Below are 23,532 nucleotides of genomic sequence, written 5' to 3'. Positions count from 1 at the left end.
TGTACAAAAATTAACTGAAAATGTATTAAAGACTTAAATGTAAGACCTGAAGCTATAAAACTCTTAGAAGAAAATACAGGAGGAAATCTTCATGACATTGGATTTGGCAATGATGTCTAGCGTATGACACAAAAGCACAGGCAACAAAAGCAAAAATAGACAAATGGGACTGCAAAAACTTCTGAGCAGGAAAGGAAACAATCAACAGAGTGGAAAGGCAGCCTGCAGAATGGGAGCAAATATCTGTAAACCATAGATCTGATAAGGAGTTAATATCCAGTATATATAAAGAACTTCTCCAACTCAACCACATAAAAACAAATAATTCAATTAAAAAATAGGCAGGCTGGGTACAGTGGCCCATGCCTGTAATCCCAGCACTTTGGGAGGCGGAGGCAGATGGATCATCTGAGGTCGGGAGTTCAAGACCAGCCTGACCAACATAGAGAAACCCCATCTCTCCTAACAATACAAAATTAGCTGGGCATGGGGGCGCATGCCTGAAATCAGCTAGTCAGGAGACTGAGGCAGGAGAATCACTTGACCTCAGGAGGCGGGGGTTGCAGTAAGCTGAGATTGTGCCATTGCACTCCAGCCTGGGCAACAAGAGCGAAACTCTGTCTCAAAAAAAAAAAGTAAAAAAAAAAATTCATTGCAGCTTTTGCCTTTTTTTTTTTTTTTTTTTTAAATATTGAAACCACAATTACTTTTGCAGCGATCTAATGACGTAGTCAAACTCCTAGAAACGGAAAGCGGAATGGTGGTTAACAGGGGCTGGGGAGGGGGAATAGGAAGTTGTTTAATAAGCATTTCAGTATGGGAAGATTAAAAAGTTCTGGAGATAGATGGTGGTGATGAGAGCACAACATGTGAGTGTACTTACTGCCACTGAATGGTACACTTAAAAATGGTTAAGATGGGTCCTGGGCAGGTGGGCCCACTCCAAGGCCTGGGTGCAGTGGGAGGATCCTGACGTGGTGTCACTAGAGGCCCTCCCTGCCCCTTTCTCCCCCTGAAAGGCTTGTGCCCCCTCTCTGTACCTCGCTGGAAGCCCAGCCACTGGTGCAGCATATGGCCCTGGCATGCCAGGCTCACGTGCATGTTAGTGAGCCACAAGATGCAGGGATGGAGAAGAAAAGATGCAGGGATGGAGAAGAAAGCCTTCGCCTACCAATAGCTGCCTGCTAGGCACCAGGAGCTGGGCTGATTGCTCCAGAATGAGTCCACATCAGGAATAGCAGTTACAATTGAGGCCACCACGTGATTAAGTTTATAGTCATCTCTCGTTCTCCAGATCTGCCTGTCTTCTACAAAGGCCAAATAGGTCAAGTGAGGACACCTTGAGATGGTGGGCCCCTGCCAGCCGGGAAGAGGACCCTCACCTGACCATGCTGCTGCTCTGATTGCAGACTTCCAGCCTCCAGAACCGTGAGAAAATGAGTATTTGTTGCTTAAATCACACACAAAATGGGCTGAGATGGTGAATTTCACGTATATTTTCCCACAGATACACACATACACACAAAATATCCTTGAACACCACCCCCAGGGATCCTGATTAATCTGGGGCTTGGGAAAATGCATTTCAAACATGCAACTGAATTGATTTTGATAGGGGTAAACAAGAAGTGAGAGAAACAGGAACATGAACTGTTACCCACAATGTGAGAAATCTCTGAGGAAGCTGAACCACCCAGTGGGGTTCTGTCGCTGGGAGTGACTTCCTAGTGTCCTGCTGAGCTACTCATTTTTCACTGTGTTGGTTATTGAAGTTGAACTACTTGAATGAAAGGTACGATACTGGGCTCTGAGTGGGGAGAGCAAAATCTGTTAATCTCAGGGGAGATGATCAAATACAAGGAAGTGCAGAACAGAAGATCTCAAAGGGACCTTGGTAACTTCTAGCAGGTCAACTCTCCACTTCCTCCTCTGTGCTGTGGGAAAATGAAGCCCAGTTTACATGTTGTTGTGGTGGAGACAAAATGAGATAAAAGGTGTGAAAGTGTTTTTGACTTTTTAATCAATCACTCAGTTTACTCGTAGGGTGAGTGCTTAAATATGGACTCCATAAAGGGTCAGGGCAAAAGTTCTCAACCCCGAGTACATATTAACATTACCTGAGGAGCTTTGAAAAATACCCAGATTGACCTCCTCCCCTCCAAGATTCTCAGTCCGCTGGTCTGGGGAGGACGCTGAGTTTGGGCATCTTTTAAAAAGCTCTCAGGTTTTTCTATGTGCAGCCAGGCTTGAGCACTACCCCTTTGTTAGTGGTGAATTCTAAGTGGTAAAATGGGAAAGGCTTAATCAAGAAGGCCTTGTTTGAGCTAGACCTTATGTAAGATTTGAGGAATAATATTTTGGGACTAGGTAATACATATACACACTACAAAATTTAGAAGTCTAAAAGGATTTATCATGAAAAGTGTATCTTCTCTGTCCTCTCTGGAGGGGAGGCAGCAACCCTGACTAGCTCTCTTTATTTTTATTTTTTTGAGACAGGGCCTCACTCTGTCACCCAGACTAGAGTGCAGTAGTGCGATCATAGCTCACTGTAGCCTTGACCTCCCAGGCTCAAGTGAGCCTCCTGCCCCAGTCTCCCAAGTCGCTGGGACTATGGGCGCACACCGCCACACTTGGATAATTAAAAAAACATTTTTTTGTAGAGATGGGGTCTTCTTATGTTACCTAGGTTGGTCTTAAACTCCTGGGTACAATTGATCCTCCAGTCTCAGCCTCCCAAAGTTCTGGGATGATAGGCCTGAGCCACTGCGGGCAGCCTTGACCAGCTCTCATTTATAATACCAGAGATACTCTTTACAGTTGCTATTAAGGATCTTGTCAGATTGGTCAGGGGAAAGGAGAGGAAAAGAGCAGGTGTCATTTTCTGTTCCACAACCTTTCACCAGGCACAGAACATCATTTGGATAGGTATAGCTTGATTGAGGAAATTCATTTAAGAAAAAAACGGAAAGTTGATTTTCAGAATACGACTTTCTTTCCCTCCTCTTCCTCCTCCATCTTTTCAGTTTCTTTCTTTCTTCCTGTCGCAGTAAATTCTGAGCAGCTTGATTTTTTAAAATTAAACTTTTTACTTTGAGGTAATTGTAGATTCACATGCAGTTGGTAAGAAACAGTACCAAGAGATCCCATGTACAATTTGCTTAATTTTAATTCATTTTCATTCCAGTACTAATCAAGAGATTTCAGATCAAACTCTCCAGTACTGTTTTGAGAAACTACAACCCAGAATTGAGAGTGAAGTTGCAGGGGAGGGCGGGGCTGTGGAGGAACAACGTGTTTTTGGTCTTCCCTCATTGTTTCTGGGAAATCACAACTAACATGCAATGTGTCTGTGGCACCGTCTCAGCTGGGGACTAATTAAGTCTCTCTGGCAACAGATGCTGTCCCCTCATTTATATTAATAATGTCCTCCTTTGTGTGCTGGACATGCCAGGGCAAAGGGGCCAGCTGGGGGAGAGGCTCTCTACCAAAGTGGAACCAGCAGTTTCTACCTGTGTCCTGACTCCAAGTCAGAATATGAGAAAACACTGCACTCGCCCATTCCAGATCCCGCCTTTCTGGTCTCCAGACTCAGGGGAACTAACAAATGGAGGCAGCAAGCGATTCCTGACTCTCAGGTGTCCATGCTCACTCTGAATGGTCACTGGATTCCTGGATAGCACAAGCCCTCTGTCAAATGTGCTTCATGTGTTACCGATCACATGATAACAGAGTAACTGCAGTCCTTGTCTGCCTCTTCCTTTTTGTACCGCATTGGCAGGAAGGAACACCTGGTCAGAAGCAGGTGGCTGGAAGAAAGGGGTTTTAATCTTTTCCAGTCCAACTCATCTTCCACGATAGTCACCTGCATACTGTGTAACAGGTGGCCAATGCATTGAAAATGCAAACCATCAGGCCTGAGATTTTGTGGGTGAGAAGGTTGCTGGATTATGCATTTCCCCGCTATGGACGTTTTGGCCCAGTATTTGGTTCTTATGCTTATGTCATTTGTGTTAATATAATACATCTGGATATAATACTACTCGGTATTTTTTGTTGTGTGTTTTTTTCTTGTTTTTTGTTTGTTTGTTTGTTTTTGTTTGAGACAGAGTGTTGCTCTGTCGCCCAGGCTGGAGTGCAGTGGCGTGATCTTGGCTCACTGCAACCTCTGCCTCCTGGGTCCAAGTGATTTTCCTGCCTCAGTCTCCTGAGTAGCTGGGATTACAGGCACACACCACCACGCCCAGCTAAATTTTGTATTTTTAGTAGAGACAGGGTTTCATCGTGTTGGCCAGGCTGGTCAACTCCTGACCTCAAGTTATCTGCCTGCTTCGGTCTCCCAAAGTGCTGGGATTACAGGTGTGAGCTACCACACCCAGCCTATGTGGTGCTTTTGGTAAGGGAGCAGATACAAACACGTTAGGCTTCATCACGTTTGTTAAGAAATTTAAAATATACAACGGAAGAAAGAGTAGAACCCAACCACTAATAAACATGATCCCAGGCTTCTATAATCATGTGAAGTAGAACACTATGCATACATATGAAATTTAGGTACGCTCTTTTCTAAACTGATAATAACTACCATTTGTTAATATATTCTGGGCAGAATGTTAATGTTTTGCATGATCTCATTTAACCCTTACAACAGGTCTACGGTACATGGTGGTATTATGTCCATTTTATTGCTGGAGCAACCGATGCCTGCAAAGGTGAAGTCATTGCTCAAGGTCCACATGGCTGGTGGGTGAGGCAGGGTTTGGACCCAAATCTGTCTGGCACTGAAGCAGGGACTCTTTATCTGTGTTATATACAGCTGGTGAAGGCTTTGGACCTCTTCTCAGAATATGATTTTCAAATGCAAAAGATAAAATACATAGTACAAAGAAAAGCAATTCTCTGTCACCCAGGCTGGCATGCAGTGGTACGATCTCAGCTCACTGCCACCTCCACCTCCACCTCCCAGGTTCAAGAGATTCTTCTGCTTCAGCCTCCTGAGTAGCTGGGACTAAAGGCACACGCCACCATGCCTGGCTAATTTTTGTATTTTTGGTAGGGAGGGAGTTTCTCCATGTTGTGCAGGCTGGTCTCAAACTCCTGGCCCCAAGTGATCCACCCGCCTCGGCCTCCCAAAGTGCTGGGATTACAGGCGTGAGCCATCACACCTGGCCTTGAAATACCGAAGTATAGTTTTCAACTGTGGTAGGCAGCCTCGAAGGTGGTCCCCACTCATGGCATTTATTCCTTCATGTTATCTCCTCCCTTTGAGTTGGGGCTGGACCCTAGTGACTCACTTCTGATGAACAGATAGGAGAAATGATGGGATGCCAATTCTGAGATGAGGTTCCAGAGATATTGTGGCTTCTTGAATGCTTTCTCTCGCTCTCTCTTGAGTTGCTCCCTCTGGAAGAAGCCAGCTGCCACGTCCTAAGGTAGCTGTAAGGTGGAGAGGTCCATGTGTCTAAGACCTGAGGCCTTCCAACAACCACGTGAGGGAGCTTGGAAGCAGATCCCCACTTTGTGCGGCCTTAGAGAACCGAGGCCCTGGCTGACACCTTGTTACAGCCATGTGACACAACTGGACCCAGAACCACGTGGCTAAGCTGCACTTGCCTTCCAAAACCACAGGTAATAAATGTTTGCTGTTTTTAATCACTTGTGTTGAAGTAATTTGCTATGCAGTGATAAATAATATGTCAACCTATTAAAATAAAATAAATTTGGGATATATATGGTCTTAGTGAGAAGGCATGTCTGAAATATAGGCAAATTAAAGTTAGATTTTGTATTTTAAGACATGTTGGCATGAAGGCTTTGTTCCTTGGCTTGAATAAGAAGATTAGAAAGTGGGACGAACTTTATCAAGTGTAATAACCACATTCTCTGGTATCTGTATTTGATATTTGACATCTGGGGCCTTGTGACCCTAGAGAGACTGCCATTCCCAGGGCTAGTCAAAACCTAGAGATAATAAATGACTCACCCACCTGGGAGCATGCGTTTCATATGCAAACCAGCTGGTCTTTTTTTTTTTTTTTTTTTTTTTGAGGCAGGGTCTCACTCCGTTGCCTAGGCTGGAGTGCAGTAGAGTGATTTAAGTTCACTGCATGCCTGGCTAATTTCTGTATTTTTAGTAGAGACGGGGCGTTGCCATGTTGCCCAGGCTGGTCTTGAACTCCTGGAGCTCAACTGATCTGCCCACCCCAGCCTCCCAAAGTGCTGGATTACAGGTGTGCGCCACTGTGCCTGGCTTCAATCACCTCCTTTATTACTTCCTTACACTCTAGGCCACTGTCTGCCTGGCCTAATCACCCCAGGGCTTGGTACCTGGCCCCTGACAACTAGAGACAGTCCCTCCACCTTAGAGCCCACTGAAATTATTCAAGCCAGTCAATGCGAGGCCTATTTACCCTGCTTCTCACTCTCTTCCTTCTCAAGGAGACCACAAAAGGCTCTTGCCCATGTATTCCCCTGTCTCTGCCTCCTGACTGACCCCAGTGTTCTACATGTCACATCCCTCAGCCCCCATGGCATGGTGCATCCCCTTCTCTTGGGATCTGTGAATATAACCAACTGTCGTATTAATGGCAGTCATCTCATGATCTGTTGGTCTTGCCATACCTAAATAATATGAAAACCTACATTTTAAAACAACAACGCAATATGCATGTCATCTTAGGCATTGTCTATTTTATTTTTTGTTTTGATAATTACAAGTGTTAAAAATCTTGTTTTACAAAGATATTTTGTTGCAAATGAAATGACAGCTTTCATATCTCATTTTTCAAGGCTTCTCTCAAGGAACACCAGAATTATCTACGACTTTTAAAGTTCAACTCTAATTTTCTTTTTTTTGTTTTTGAGACGGAGTCTTGCTCTATCGCCCAGACTGGTGTGCCGTGGTATGATCTTGGCTTACTGCAACCTCCGCCTCCCGGGTTCAAGAAATTCTCCTATCTCAGCCTCCTGAACACCTGGGATCACATGCCTGGCTAATTTTTGTATTTTTAATAGAGATGGGGTTTCACCATGTTGGCCTGGCTAGTCTCAAACCAATACAACTTACATTAAAAAGGATATGACTGTGAATTCATGGTTCAGTTTTGATGCCATTATGACAGAAATAGTTGTTGAAAGAGTTTTAAGTGTCTCCACATGTACTTAGCTTTCTCTTCTTAAATAAATGGACAGAGAACTTTGTAGACATGGAATTACAGAGAAACAATGTATGTCTTTGAATGAGCAATATAAAACACGGGAGAAATAGGCTGATAATTGCTCAATAGCATTGACTACAAGAAGACTGTGTACCTATCAGGGGTCAAAAAACTTCAATAATTTTGAAGCAGTAGTGAGTGAAATGATATTTCAAGGCATGTCTAACAGTCGAATTGGCTCTGAAAATATCTGTGATTTCTACTAGCGGAAAGTCATGGGTTTTGTTAAAACTACTGGGGTTTCTTGCCTACACTCATAATTAAGCAAAATGCTAAATTTTATTTTAAGGTGAGTGAAAACAAAGATGTATTACTCCCCCATCCAAGGTTCCGGATCCAGTTTGGAAAACTGTTCTAGAGCTTAATTCTCAGCCACTGCCATACTCCCTTTTCCATGGTCAGGAACAAAGGTGGCCGTGAACTCTGAGCTTAGTTCTCATTGTTAGAAGTACCTAAGTATGGTAACCCCAAAGGTGATAGACCACAAGTCTATTCCCAACAAAGGACTACAATTAAGAGAAATGTAGATATGTTCCCCAAATTGTGGCTTTTCTAATGGTTTCAGTGCATGCCAGAGAGTGATCATGCCAGGATGGACCTGAGCTGTTGCCAGCAATGGGGGGATGCCTGGCAGTGGTGTCAGGACACGCATGGCCCAGAGACCCACTAAGACCAGTAGAAACCTTGAGCACTGAAGAGATGATTTCTCCCTTCTTCTCCAGGTATGTAATTACAAATTAAAACTACAGCAAATCATAAAATAAGTATAAGATGGTCAGACAAAGTTCTTACTTTGCCTAGGCTGACAAATTTTATGCTTTGAGGGAATGTTTAATTATCTCACAAAAAATAATTTTTGGATCCTTCTGCTTTATTACTGGTGTTAAAAATTAAAATGGAGACCAGGCTTGAAGAATTCCTGAGCAAACAAAGCCAGTTAAGCCATGGAGGCAACGCTGACCATGCTTGATTTGAAAAGGTAAGTGAAACTTAGCTTGGGGTTATTTGTTTGGTAAATGTCTACATTAAAGTAAAATGAAACTTAAGTTCAGCCAATCAGAAGCCACCATCTAATTTATAGGTAACTAACTAGGAAATTTCCAGTAGGAAAGATCAAAGAAGACAACTGTGTAACTGTAACCAATCAAATATTTCCTTCGCTTTATGCTACAGTTTGAATGTGTTTCCCCAAGAACATTTGTAGGAAACTTAATCCCCAATGCAACGATGTCAAGAGGTGGAACGTTTGGGAGGTGATTAGACTAGGAGGGCTCCACCCTCATGAATGGATTAATGCTTGAGGTTGCAAGCTGGCTGGCTTGCCCTTCCACCCTCTGCCATGGGGTGATGCAGCAAGAAGGCCCTCGCCAGGTGCTGGCACCTTGATACTGGATTTTCTAGTTTCCAGAACTGTGAGAAATAAATTTCTTTACTTTATAAATTAATTACTCATTCTGTGGTATTCTGTGAAGCAACACAAAATTAAGACACTTTACCTTCATGTGCACCCTATAAAAGACTTCCTCTTGCATCCCCTTGGCAGAGCCCAAAGCAGCTTTGATTTGGTGTTTCCTGATTCACAAATCACTGTTCGCTCAAATAAACTCTTTAAAAGTTTATTGTGCCTTAGTTTACCTTTAACACTGGTCAAATGCATACTTTGTCTGACTGTTGGATAATTCAGCACTGGTTAAAGTATTGTAAGTAAGGGAAATACATTTTCACCTTGGAGCCCAATTAAGCTCCCTTCCCAAAGGGGCAGATGACCCCAACGATGGCAGCTTGTTGTAACATGTGTTCCTGCATCAGCCATCTGTTGGGCTGCAAGGACAGGGAAGGTCGATAAAGGAAAAGCATACTTTACAGCAAGGTGTGATTCCTGGATAACAGAGACAACAGGCTGCCTGCATTGCCTAGTTGAGTATTGAAGGGAGAAAACTTTGTAAAACATCAACTAATAAATGATACTTAAGTCAAACATTGAACAAATTTCATTAAAAAAGACCAAGAACAATCTGCAAATAATAATAAGGACTAGGAACCAAGAAAGCTAGTGCATTTGACATGAGCCCAGAATAGCTTCACAAACATGCCCCTGAAAAGTGGCAAAGAGGGGTTTCTGCAGAATTGGAGTAGCTTACATGGGAGCAGGGGCGATTCCTTTACTCTAGAAGTAAGGTTCCTACCAGTGCCTCAGGGAGAAAATACAGATACATACTCTAAAGCCAGCACTTCTCACACTTTCCTATGGCCATCCCCTTAAGGACAGAAAAGTAGAAAAGGACTTCTGGGAGGCTAGGGAAATAGTCCAAAGCAGCCTATTTTAAACTCCCTAAGCTCAAATTTTCTTTGAATTTGCATGCTTCATTTAAAAAATATGTGTGGATTTTACATTTCACTCCATTAATATATCTGCAATTGTCTCAGCATGAAAGTGTTTTTACGTTGTGTTAATATCACTACATAAAATCATTCCTGTAAGTTCTGATCTGTCCTGTGCACTTTGCCTAACTCAGCCTTTTACAGCATATCTCTGGGGATATATTTACCCACATTTGAGAAAAAACACCCTGAATTATGTGTAATAAAATGAAGATATTAACATTTACAAAGTCTCAATAAATTCTTTTGCTATTTTTGTAAAGAAAACTAAAGAACTTTTCTAGGATTTATCTATATATCATCTATCTTTCTCTTTCCCGATGGTGACAAAGAATCACTCCACAGATTGTTCACTAATTACAAACAGAAAAGAACTGTTACCATAGGGAGACCTGGCACTCACCATGTTAACCAAGTGCTCAAACAGCATCCTTGACACATAAGGGAGTATTCCAATCTTATGGGGAAAAAAGCGGGGGAACTAAAGAGATATAATAACCAAACGCAAATGTATGATGGGATACTACTCTGGAAAAACACACCTATAAAAGACATTCATGGGATTTGTGAAATTTGAATATAAACTGTAAATTAGAGGATATTATCAAATTACTATTAATTTTTAGATATAAAAATGGTATTGTTTATGTACGAGACTATCTGTATTTCTAGGATATTAATATATTAATATTTAAAAGTGAAGTGTCTTTTCTTTTTTCTTTTTTTTTGAGATGAATCTCACTGTCACTCGGGCTGGAGTTGAGTGGCGTGATCTTGGCTCACTGCAACTTCTGCCTCCTGGGTTCAAGTGATTCTCCTGCTTCAGCCTCCCAAATAGCTGGGACTACAGGCGTGTGCCACTACGCCCAGCTAATTTTTGTATTTTTAGTAGAGACAAAGTTTCACCATGTTGGTTGGCCAGGATGGTCTTGATCTCTTGACCTTGTGATCTGCCCACCTCAGCCTCCCAAAGTGCTGGGATTATAGGCGTGAGCCACTGCGCCCGGCAAGTGTCATGATTTCTGCAAAGTACTTTCAAAAGGCTCAGCCAAATATAAACAGACAGACACATAGACACACACACACACACACATACACACACACACACAGAGACAGAGAGAGAGAGAGAGAGAAAGAAACAGAGAGAGAGAGAGAAAGAGAGAGACAGAGAGAGAAAGAGAAAGCAAATATGGTCAAATGTTAACAACCACTGAACCTGAGCAAAGGATATATGGGTCTTTATTGTATTTTCTTTCAGCTTTTATTAGAATAAAAAATTTGAAAGAAATAAATTTAATATCTAAAAGAGTTTTGTGATTCTACCAGGAAAGAAGGATATGGAAAAACTGGAAAATTCCGTCTAGCTCATGGTCTTCAGAGCTAGATAAAAGACATTATATTAAAGATTTGCAGAAATATGGACGCTGACCAAGCAGACTGGGTGGGGATGTGGTCCTCTGTAATGAGGCAAAAGTGAGAAGTAGAGATGTAGACTCTGTGGACTCTAAGGGCTACAGGACCACCCCATGAGAGTCACTCGAAGGAGGGCTCGGTATGTTCCATCAAGGTCACCAGCAACATTCAGTCATCCAGAAGGCATTGCCTGGAAAGGCATCTCGCAATTGTTGGGTTGGCACAACTGTCTCCCTGGTGAATGTTATGGGCTGAACTGTGTCTCCCCCTCCAAATTTATATGCTGGAGTCCAAACTCCGAGTATCTCAGAATGGGACTTTATTTGGAGATAGGGTCTTTATTTATTTTTTATTTATTTTTATTTATTTTGAGACAGAGTCTCACTCTGTTGACCAGGCTGGAGTGCGGTAGTGCAATCTTGGGTCACTGCAACCTCCGCCTCCCAGGTTCAAGTGTTCCTCCCACCTCAGCCTCCCAAGTAGCTGGGACTACAGGTACATGCCACCATGACTGGCTATTTTTGTGTTTTCAGTAGTAGATAGAGGGTTTTACTATGTTGGCCAGGCTGGTCTCGAACTTCTAACCTCAGGTGATCTGTCCACCTCAGCCTCCCAAAGTGCTGAAATTTCAGGTGTGAGCCATCATACCTGGCCTGGAGATAGGGCCTTTAAAGAGGTGACTGATTTAAAATTAGGCCATTAGGGTGGGCCCTAATCCAACCTGACTGGTGTCCTTATAATAAGAAGAAATTTGGGGTGGGGGTGGTGGTTCGTGTCTGTAATCCCAACACTTTGGAGGCTGAGGTAGGAGGATTGCTTGAGGGCAGGAGTTTGAGACCTGCCTGGGCAACATAGCAAGACCCCATCTCTATAAAAAATACAAAAATTATCTGGACATGGTTGTGTACACCTGAGGAACCTGAGCGGGAGGAATTGCTTGAGCCCTGGAGGTTGAGGCTGCAGTGAGCTATGATCGCACCACCGCACTGCAGCCTGGGCAGCAGAGCAAGGCCCCAACTCAAAAAAAAAGAAAAAAGAGGAAATTTGGACACAAAAATAGGCACTAGGGATGTACACACAAAGAAGAAAGACCACTTGGGAACACAGTGAGAAGGCTGGTCTCTGCAAGCCAAGAAGAGAGGCCTCGGAAGAAACCAAACCAGCTGACGCCTTGGACTTTCCAGCCTTCAGAACTATGAGAAAATCAATTTCTGTTGTTTAAGCCACTGAGTTTGTGGTATTTTGTTATAGCAGTTCTTGCAAACTAACATGGTGGGTAATCATATTTCAACCTTGCGAAGATTTAGATTTAGGAGTAGAAATGTTTAAGAGGATATTACCTATGGTATTAATATTTTTGTATTAATGCAGAACCTATACATTACTTACTGTAAGTAGTTGTAATGTTTAAGAGAATTTGGTCTGGTGAAACTAGAGATCAGTCTTGTGTTTCCTAAACACCAAAGGGAGTAAGTGACTTACATTCTAAGTCAGATTCTTACTAAGATCTCTTAAGAACTTAAAAATCACCATATTTATATGCTTGATCTACTAGATTTGTATGCATTATTTAGGTTCCCAGGAAAGTTTTGACATTAAATTGAATAATTATTGATATTAAGAAAATAAATTATGTTAAATTTATAAATGCACCTTAAGAGGTTTTAAGGAGTTTATCTAATAGCATTTGTTAATGGAACCAAACAATATTTAGGCCCTTCAAGTGGTTTGAAAATTTGCTATATTTGTGAAAGAACAACAAGAATTCTAAGTTGAACTTAAATTTTAAGGTAAACGAATTTTTTTTTTTTGAGATGGAGTCTTGCTCTGTCACCCAGGCTGCAGTGCAGTGGGGTGATCTTGGCTCACTGCAACCTCTGCCTCCCAGGTTCAAGCGGTTCTTCTGCCTCAGCCTCCTGAGTAGCTGGGATTACAGGGGCATGCCATCACACCCAGCTAATTTTTGTATTCTTAGTAGAGATGGGGTTTCACTATGTTGGCCAGGCTGGTCTTGAACTCCTGACCTTGTGATCCGCCTGCCTCGGCCTCCCAAAGTGCTGGGATTATAGGCGTGAGCCACCACGCCTGAAGTTTTTAAGTTGTAAATTTAGTAAATTAAATATTAATTTTTAAAGCTAAGTAACCTCTGAATAACCTTTTTCTATGCCTAAAGCCAACCTCAAGGGCATCAAAAGACTCATCTACGTTTATATTTGAACTCTATAACTTCTGAATAATGTGCAAAGCATGCCCTCTGGGATTCGAGGGACCAGGTGAAACGGGGTTAAGTTGAACTCAAAGGTTGAACATGTAGCCTTCTTGTTTTCTGTAACTACTCTCTTTTGTCCAGAAAGCCCCATTTCCTCCGATGGGGAGATAGGGTGATGAAGTGAAAGTAGATCACCAAACAGAAACTTTCCAAGCAAAGGTAGCCAGAGTCTACTTTGGGGTTAACCTAATCTCTTTTGGGGACATGCTCCGCGTTTTAGGCATTTTCTTCTCTCCCCTTCCGTTAGCCAAGATGGCCTCTGGGAGAGGGAAAGTTTACGCACTCACCTGGCATTGGCGGGGTTGTGACTGGTTCACAGTGGGCTTTTGTTTGGCCCAGTGGGCTCTTGTTGGGCTCTGGTTGCAGTGTTTTGTCTCACTGAAACCAGGGCGTTGGTCTCTGATGTCATTGCCTCTTCTTGACCTCCAGTGGCATTGTTGCATTGACTCGGAGTTCTGCAGACTGACTAGGCCTTTTGAACTTTTCAGTTTTATCCAAAGCACACAGGAGGCCCCTACAAAAGAACACTTCCCAGGAAACCTTTGTCTCAGGAAATCGTTCCAGGCTCTGCCTCTGAACTACTCTCTCTGTCCTGTCCTCTACTCCAGACTTTCCCCTTGGGATTAACTTCTTGTCTCCTTGGACTAGGTCCTTTGTATCAGACAGAAAGCTGCCCTTGTGTGAGTGGGGGCTTAAGTCTCTCTTAGGTTCCACCCTCTGATCCTGGGGCAGCCCTTCTCATTCTCAAGCAGAGTCCTGGATCCCAAGACCCTAGCCTGGACCTGTATCCCATCCCCATAATTTGAGTAGGTGAAGCAAATATGATCAAATCTGGCGAGGTATGGTGGCTTATGCCTGTAATCCCAGCACTTTGGGAGGCTGAGGTGGGAGAACTGCTTGAGCCCAGGAGTCTGAGACCAGCCTAGGCAACACAGTGAGACCCTGTCTCTACAAACAAACAAACAACCCAATCTGTGAATGCCAAGATTGCTTAAGAATTCACAAACAGTATTTGAAAAAGATGTAGTAAGAATTGTTAGGAACATAAAAGTTATAGGATACTAATTCCTTAAAAATAAAAATGCAAAATTTCTTCCTAATTAACTTTTTTCTAACACTTAGTTTTGAGATAATTGGAAGAAAGGTTTACATATAGATTAGCGTCAGTATTAGCCAAATAGTGGCTTTATAAAAATTACAGAGAGGCCTTTTTCTCTGGTGGTGGGGGGTGGCATACAATCCTAAGTAGGACTCACAGCGTGGCAAGGCAAGAGGAGCACAGACTGGATTTCAGTCCCTACTCACCCCTCAGGTGGTTGCTTTTTGGTAATAAACATCCTGCCCAATCATACGAAGTGGCCTGATAGAGATGATATTTATTAACTACGTGACCTTGGGCAAACATCTGTGTCCTTAGAACTTTAGATGCCTCATATAACAAGTGAGAGGGGGTGACCTCTTAGGTCCTTTTTCTCTACAAATACTATGCTCCATGGCATCAGTAATTTTTTTTTTTTTTTTTAACTAAATGAGAGTCTTCACAGAAAGTGGAGGAAGTAAGCACCAAATGCTGGCCACAAGAAGGAACTAAGTCTGAGAAGTAGAAGTGACAGAAACCCATGGGCAAAAGTGATCAGGTTATTCTAGAGTTCATGACAGGGAGAGTTGGCCATCATTAGAAATATAACTGAGACTTTGGTAAGACACATCTAAAAATTTTTCCTAAATAATAAGGTTCCCTGGACAGAGACTCCCAAAGGGAAGATGTCAAGTGTTTGGGAGAAGTGCTGCAAAATGAAATCTGTGTCTTTCAAACAGGATGATGTGGAACAGGAAAAAAAGGGGGAGAGTTATTTAAAGAGAGACACACTTGGCTAGGCGTACTGGTTCAGGGCACTTTGGGAGGCCGAGACAGATGGATCACTTGAGGCCAGGAGTTCAAGACCAGCCTGGCCAATATGGTGAAATCCCATCTCTACAAAAAAAGAAAAAAAAAAAAAGCTGGATGTTAATACTCTGAGATGACAGACTTTTGGAACTGCAGATATAAAGCCTACAGACCTTAACATTAGTGTGTTCAGCCTCATGACATTTCATTAGCTTATGGCTTCTGCTCCAGAAACTCCCACCATTTCCCTATTGACAAGGGAGAGGAAGAGGGCAGCAAGAGATCATTTAAAAACAGTTGTGAAACTACCAAGGTCTGTGGTTGAGGGTTGGTTTTCTTTTCTTTTTTTTTTTTGAGACGGAGTCTCTCTCTGTCGCCCAGGCTGGAGTGCAGTGGCACCATCTCGGCTCACTGCAAGCTCCACCTCCCGGGTTCACGCCATTCTCCTGCCTCAGCCTCCCAAATAGCTGGGGCTACAGGCGCCCACCACCACTCCTGGCTAATTTTTTGTATTTTTAGTAGAGATGGGATTTCACCATGTTAGCCAGGATGGTCTCGATCTCCTGACCTCGTGATCTGCCCGCCTCGGCCTCCCAAAGTGCTGGGATTACAGGCCTGAGCCACAGAGCCTGGCTGAGGGTTGGTTTTCTAACCAAACTTTGTCTAGTCTAGTCTAACCTTTGACTGCAGACATCATATAAGGAACATGGTTGCCTCAGATCCAGAAGATATCAGGAAGGGCTGATTTGTTCCACACTATTTGACCAAACTGATTGCAACAAGATGTGGACAAGTTTTGCTATGAGTTTGTCCCAAAACATTGGAAAGAAACCCCACATCCTGTCACCCTCCCTGAGGGCAAGGACACTCAAGAGTTGAGAAATCTGAGGTTTAACCTGTGCTGGGGATGATGACTGATACAAAGGATATAGGACCTCACCTAATGGATTTCAAAGATTGCTGATGTAAGATACACCAAGAACAAATGTTGATGCCCTGGTAGTAGAACAGGGGACCCCTTGTGGGTCCTGTCTTTGATCTCAGGAACACAAATCTTACATCATATTTATCACTGTGAAGGCAAAAGAAATCTTCAATGATGAGGTCTGGAAATTCTGAATATTCTATACAAAGTATTAGAATTTCACAAGCGAGGACTTTGCTCAGAAGAGAAAAATGAACGGGCACCAAGTGGTAATTCACAGAATTGTCATTCCCATGCTCTTAACTCTCAAGTCTGTTTTGAGATCAGGAAACATGGAGTCTTTATTCTCACTGTGTCCCCTGATTTGAAGACTGTGATTAATTAAGGTGTCATTGATGACATGATGAGCCATCTTGAGATATTTGAATATCCTGCCATCACGGGAACCCAGACCTACCTCTGGACTAATTATTGGGAGGGGACTGTGGGAAAGAATAATGACTTGAAAATAGAAATCTTTAAGATGTTCTTGAGTAGAACAAACTTCTCCAATAAAGATGTCCATGTGTTTGTATTTGGCATGGATAATACCACATATTCTGTAACTCCAATTCTTTAGTATTAGCTCTTTGTGAAAACCTTCTTAGAAACAAGGTGTAGATTTCACTAGATTGTGTTTGGGGGCTATGATCCTATGAAAGATTATCCCCTACTTTGTTTGCCACTTCTGCCAATAAGACCTCTATGTCCTGTCTGCTCTCTCGTTCCCCCAAATAAAGCTGGGATTTCTGTACCATTAACTAACTGCCCAGCATACAAACCTTTAAGTAAGAAAGAAAGCTTCCTCTTAACCTTCATCAAAAAAAAAAAAAAAAAAAAAAAAAAAAAACACCAAACACACAAACAAAAGAAAATCTGAACTAAGAATAGAGAGCTTTGGTACTTCTTAAGTACAATGACTAATAAAATATAAACATACTTGCTGTCTCCAGGAGGTTTATAATTAAAATCATAACATATATTGACATTGTTTATCAGGCTAAAGACTATACTAATTGGCAGGAATAGAATATTCTTTCCTTTTTTTCAAAATTATAAGTACTCAAAAATTTAAGCAATCTCTATATTCTACTTACTACTTCTAATGAAGACCTGACAATTCTACATTAATTCAATAGTAATTTTAAGCATTAGATATGTTGATTTGTAATTATCAAGAGAGACTGAGATCAAGCATTTATGTTGGTGCCTACATTACTAGAAATGATGCAAAAATAGGGCTTTAATAAAATGAAGAAACTATTTTTTTTGTTCATATGCACCTAACACAAACTGAGATCAATATGTGCAGCCTACGTCTCTGCCAAATTTATCCTCCTTCTAGCCCTACCTTGGAGAGCGGTAATCATCTAAAATTAAACTATTTGCAGACAATTTTTCTTGGAAATGTAATAGTAATGGAGGCAATTATTTTTCTTTAGGCTATAGAAAAACAAATTTTTATTTTATTTTTTATTAAAAAAAAAATAGAGTGGCAGGGTCTTGTTGTGTCGCCCAGGGCTTGAATTCCTGGGTTCAAGTGATCCTCCCACTTTGGTCTCCCAAAGTGCTGAGATTACAGGCATTACTGGCCTAGAAAAATCCTGAAGAAGTATGATAAGACAAACTCCTCGCAAGCAACCAAATTTTAGAAAATAAAGTTTTTAATCTTAGGTAACTTGGGATGGCAGAAACAAACTGTCTTACTGTATATTCTTGAAATATACACTAAGAAACCTATATTCATAAGAAGAAGTCTTTTAAAAGGGATCACATTTCATAGAAACTTTATTATTGACTTACATTTAACATATGAGCTGTAGTATTTTTCTAGAATTTTATATTCATCTTTATTTTCCTGAGTTTTTTGGTTTTGGTTTTGGTTTTGTTTTGTTTTAGTTTTTGGTTTGTTTGTTTTTTATTTTTTTGTTTTTTTTGAGACAGGGTCTCACTCTGTCACCCAGGTTGGAGTGCAGTGGCTCACTGTACCCTTGATCTCCCAGGCTCAAGCAATACTCAGTAGCTGGAACTACAGGCACATGCCACCATTCCTGGCTAATTTTTGTATTTTTAGTAAAGATAGGATTTTGCCATGTTGCTCAGGCTGGTCTCAAATTTCTGAGCTCAAACAGTCCTCTTGCCTTGGACTCCCAAAATGCTGGGATTGCAGGCGTAAGCCACCACACCCAGCCTATTTTTTATTTTCTTGAGTATTAAAGGCATTCCATGACTATTGAAGTCAACTAGTTTAAGTTTAATGAAGACCTGATTAAAGTTAAATATTCACCAAAATAAAAACAATTATTATCACCAAAATAACACCAATCTTTAAAAATCATTCCAAAAAATTAAAGTATCCACATAGCATCCCTGCAGGGACTATATTCAGCATGAGAGATGAAGTAGGGAATTTGTCACAGAACATTCAGCAGACAAACTTAAAGAGGGAATTTTAAAGTAGCTTTCAGAACCTAGGCTCAGAGGCAGTACTCAAGTGAGGTCCTGCTGCAGATGACAACTGCAAAAGAAAATGAACATTGATTTTCTCCAAGTTAGACTCATTTATTTAGCTGTTACTCATAAAGTAGAAGCCAGGTAAGCAGTAGTGTTGACTCATACATAATTTGCAAAGAGTTGATAAATTTGGACAACAGTAGTGGGACTGCATTATACTTTCAAAAGCTTCTTAACATCTTCTCTGTTTTGAGTTCATCATCTTGATGAATTATCTTCAGATCAAATTATATAAGCCAATCTGCAATGGAACAAGCTGGAGGAGATTTAGATTCACTAAGAAGTTCTCTAGAGAAAAGTGTTAGTTTGTTTAAAAGAAATACTTTAAACTGAGGGAATTCATCACGACTAGACCAGTCCTACAAGAAATGTTTGAGAGTCCTTCATCTAGAAGTGAAAGTGTCAGGCCTCTGAGCCCAAGCTAAGCCATCATATCCCCTATGACCTGCACATATACATCCAGATGGCCTGAAGCAACTGAAGATGCACAAAAAAAGTGAAAATGCCCAGTTCCTACCGTAACTGATGACATTCCACCATTGTGATTTGTGCCTGCCCCATCTTAACTGAGCGATTAACCTTGTGAAATTCTTTCTCCTGGCTCAGAACCTCCCCTACTGAGCATCTTGTGACCCCCACACCTGCCCATAAGAGAATAATCCCCTTTGACTGTAATTTTCCACTACTCACCCAAATCCTATAAAACAGCCCTATCCCTATTTCCCTTTGCTGACTCTCTTTTTGGACTCAGCCCGCCTGCACCCAGGTGAAATAAGCAGCTTTGTTGCTCACACAAAACCTGTTTGGTGGTCTCTTCACATGGATGCACACGACAGAAAGGATGATGTCTACCATTAAGAAAACACACAAGAGTGTAAAACTCACTGGCATAGCAGACACACAAATGAGAACGAGAAAGGAATCAAATGTTACCACTACAGAAAACCACCAAACCTCAATGATAAATAATGAAAGAGGCAAAAGATCGATGAGACAGACAGTTGGTTTTTTGCAAAGAAAAACAAAATTGATAAACTGCTAGCTAGATTAACCAAGAAAAGAATAGATAAGATCCAAATAAACATAATCAGAAATGAAAAAGGAGACATGACAACAGATACCACAGAAATGCAAAAGGTCATCAGAGAGAATTATGAACAACTATATGCTCAAAAACTAGGAAACCTAGAGGGAATTGATTAAATACCAGGAAACACACTACCTCATAAGACTGAACCAGGAAGAAACAGAAAACCTGAACATGAAGGGGTGGCCTGCCCCTCCACACCTGTGGGCGTTTCTCGTTAGGTGGAACGAGAGACTTGAGAAAAGAAATGAGACACACAGACAAAGTATAGAGAAAGAAAAAGTGGGCCCAGGGGACCGGTGCTCAGCATACAGAGGACCGGCAATGGTCTCTGAGTTCCCTTAGTATTTATTGATCATTATCTTTACCATCTTAGAAAAACGGAAGTGGCAGGATAATAGGATCATCGTAGGGAGAAGGTCAGCAATAAGACATATGAATAAAGATCTCTGTGACATAAGTTTAAAGAAAAGTGCTGTGCCTTGATATGCATATGCAAATATCTCCATAAACCTTTTTAGTGCATAAAGAGCAGCATTGCCGCTGGCACGTCCCGCCTTCAGCCCTAAGGCAGTTTTCTCCTTTCTCAGCAAACAGAATATACAATCGGGTTTTACACCAGATGTTCCATTGCCCAGGTACGGGTAGGAGACAGATGCTTTTCTCTATCTCAACTGCCAAGAGGCCTTCTTTCCTCTTATACTAGTCCTCCTCAGCACAGACCCTTCACGGGTGTCAGTCTGGGGGACGATCAGGTCTTTCCCTTCCCACGAGGCCATATTTCAGACTATCACATGGGGACAAACCTTGGACAATACCTAGCTTTCCTAGGCAGAGGTCCCTGCGACCTTTGGCAGTGTACGTGTCCCTGGGTACTTGAGATTAAGAGAATGGTGATGACTTTTCACAAGCACACTGCCTTCAGGCACTTGTTTAACAAAGTACACCCTGCACAGCCCAAAATCCATTAAACCTTGAGTCACCACAGCACATGTCTCTTGCAAGGACAAGGTTGGGGGTAGGGTCACGGATTAACAGCATCTCAAATACAGAACAAAATGGAGTCTCTTATGTCTACTTCTTTCTGTATAGACACAGTAAGAGTCTGACATCTTTCTTTTCCCCCACAGAACAGACCAATAATGAGATTACATCAGTAATAAAAAGTCTCCCCACAAAGAAAGGCCCAGAACTGGATCACTTTACTGCTGAATTCTATCAAGCTTATAAAGAACACCAATTCTTCTCAAATCATTCCAAAAAATTAAAGAGGACGGAAATCTTTCTAATTCATTCTGTAAGGCCAGCATTATCTGATACTAAAACCAGACAAGGACACACACAAAAAAGAAATCTATGAGAGAAAAATACCTCTCAGGAACATAGATGTAAAAATCCTCATCAAAATACCAGCAAACTAAATCTAACAACACATCAAAAATATAATACACTATGACCAAGTGGGATTTATCCCAGGAATGCAAAAAATGATTCAACATATGCAAATCAATAAATGTGATACATTAACCAAAGGAAGGACAAAAACCATATGATTATCTCAATAAACACAGAAAAAGCATTTGATAAGATTTAACATCCTTCATGATAAAGACTCTCAACAAGTTAGGCATAAAAGAAACATACCTCAAAATAACAAAGGCCATATATGACAAACCCACAGCTAACATCATACCACTTGGGGAAAAGCTGAAAGCCTTTCCTCCAAGAACTGGAATAAGACAATGATGCTCACCTTTACTATTCTTATTCAACATTTTGCTGGAAGTCCTAGCCCGATCGATTAGGAAAGAGGAAGAAATAAAGGCATAATCCAAGTTGGAAAAGAAGTGAAAGTGTCCCTCTTTACAGATGACATGATCTTATACCTAGAAAAACCTAAAGACTCTACCAAAAAACTCTTACAAATGATAAATAAATCCAGTACAGTTGAAGGATACAAAACCAATACACAAAAATCAGTAGTGTTTCCATACAACAAAGATGAACTAACTAAAAAGAAATCAAGAAAGCAATCCCGCATTTCCACCCACTTCCCCACCCAGTGCCACTCTGGCTACCCTGCACTCACTCTGAGCTCCAGGCTCCTGCTAAATTAGTGCCCCCATGGTCTCCCTTTAGCCACTATCATGATTATCTACCCTGGCATCATCAGTCATAATAGTTCTCCAACATGTATAAGATTTGGGAGATTGCAGACAGGCTTGCCTGGAGGTGGAGGAAAAGATGGTAAGTAGGACAGAAGGTAACACTCATGACTTGTTCACTGGTGGAAATGCCTCTGCTGAAGGGCCCCCTAGAGCAAAGGTACCTAAAGCACAGTAATCACTGGTGTTGATATTGTCAGGAACCTCACTTACAGGAAACCAACTTCACAAAAGAAGCCTACAAGAAGTACATCAAAGATTACATGAAATCAATCAAAGGCAAATTTGGAGAATAGAGACCAGAAAGAGTAAAACGTTCTGTGACAGAGGCTACAGAACCAATCAAGCACACCCTTGCTAATTTCAAAAACTCCAGTTCTTTATTGGTGAAAACATGAATCCAGATGGCATGGTTGTCCTACTGAACTACCATGAGAATGGTATGACTTCATATATGATTTTCTTTAAGGATGATTTAGAAATGGAAAAAATGGTAACAAAATTGGCAATTTCTTTGGATCTATCACCTGTCATCATAACTGGCTGCTGCTTGTCATCCACACAACACCAGTACTTAAGATGGATGGGACTGATATAATCTTGAGCTCTTCATTTATTTTGACTATGATTTATTTGTAGTGAAGGCAGTTTTTAAGAAAACTATGTCAGGTTGTCTAAAAATAAAATGTATTTAAACAAAAAAAAAAAAAAGAAAGAAAAGCAATTCCATTTATAATAGCTAAAGAAAGAAAGAAATAACATACCTAGGAATAAATTTAACTAAGGAGGTGAAAGACTTCTATAAGGAAAACTGTAAAATACTGATGAAATTGAAGAGAACACAAAAACAGAACAACATACCATGCTCATGGATCAGTAGAGTTAATATTGCTAAAATGACCATACTACCAAAGCAATCTACAGATTCAATGCAATTCCTATTGAAATACCACTGACATTCTTTTCAGAAATAGAAAAAAAAAAAATCCCTAAAATTGGTATGGCACCACAAACGACTCTGAATAGCCAAAGCAATACTGAACAAAAGCCAAGCTGGAGGCATCACACTACCTGACTTCAAAACACACTACAAAGCTATGGCAGCCAAAACAACATGCTATTGGTATACACATAGACATATAGAGCAATGGATCAGAATAGAGAACCAGAAATACATTCCATGTACTTATAGCAAACTGATTTTGACAAAGGCACCAAGGACATACACTGGGAAAGGAACACCCTCTTCGATAAATGATACTGAGAAAACTGGATAGTCATATGCATAAGAATGAAACTAGACTCCTATCTCTCACTACTTATAAAAATCAACTCAAAATGCAATAAAGACTTAAGCATAAGATCTGAAACACAAAACTACTAGAACAAAATGTAGGAAGAATGCTTTGGGACGTTGGCCTAGGGAAAGATTTTATGGCTAAGACTTTAAAAACACAGGGAACAAAAACAAAAAATAGACAAATGAGACTATATTAAACTAAAAAGCTTCTGCACTGCAAATGAAACAATCGACAGAGTGAAAAGACAGAGTGAAGAGACAACCTATAGAATGGAGAAAATATTTGTGAACTATTCATATGACAAGGGACTAATATCCAGAATATATAAGGAA

The 23,532-nt window shown here is 41.1% G+C and overlaps 1 pseudogene; it reads left to right on the top strand.

Annotated features, from left to right (window-relative positions):
- The first annotated feature begins 21,881 nt into the window (after positions 1-21,881).
- Positions 21,882-22,497, top strand: LOC112624305 (annotated as a pseudogene).
- The last annotated feature ends 1,035 nt before the right edge of the window (positions 22,498-23,532 follow it).

Source organism: Theropithecus gelada, chromosome 5 (genome assembly GCF_003255815.1).
Source record: "Theropithecus gelada isolate Dixy chromosome 5, Tgel_1.0, whole genome shotgun sequence".
Classification (NCBI taxonomy): Eukaryota; Metazoa; Chordata; class Mammalia; order Primates; family Cercopithecidae; genus Theropithecus; species Theropithecus gelada.
The sequence above is the reverse complement of the archived record's forward strand: the minus strand, read 5'-3'. Positions and strand labels throughout refer to the sequence as shown.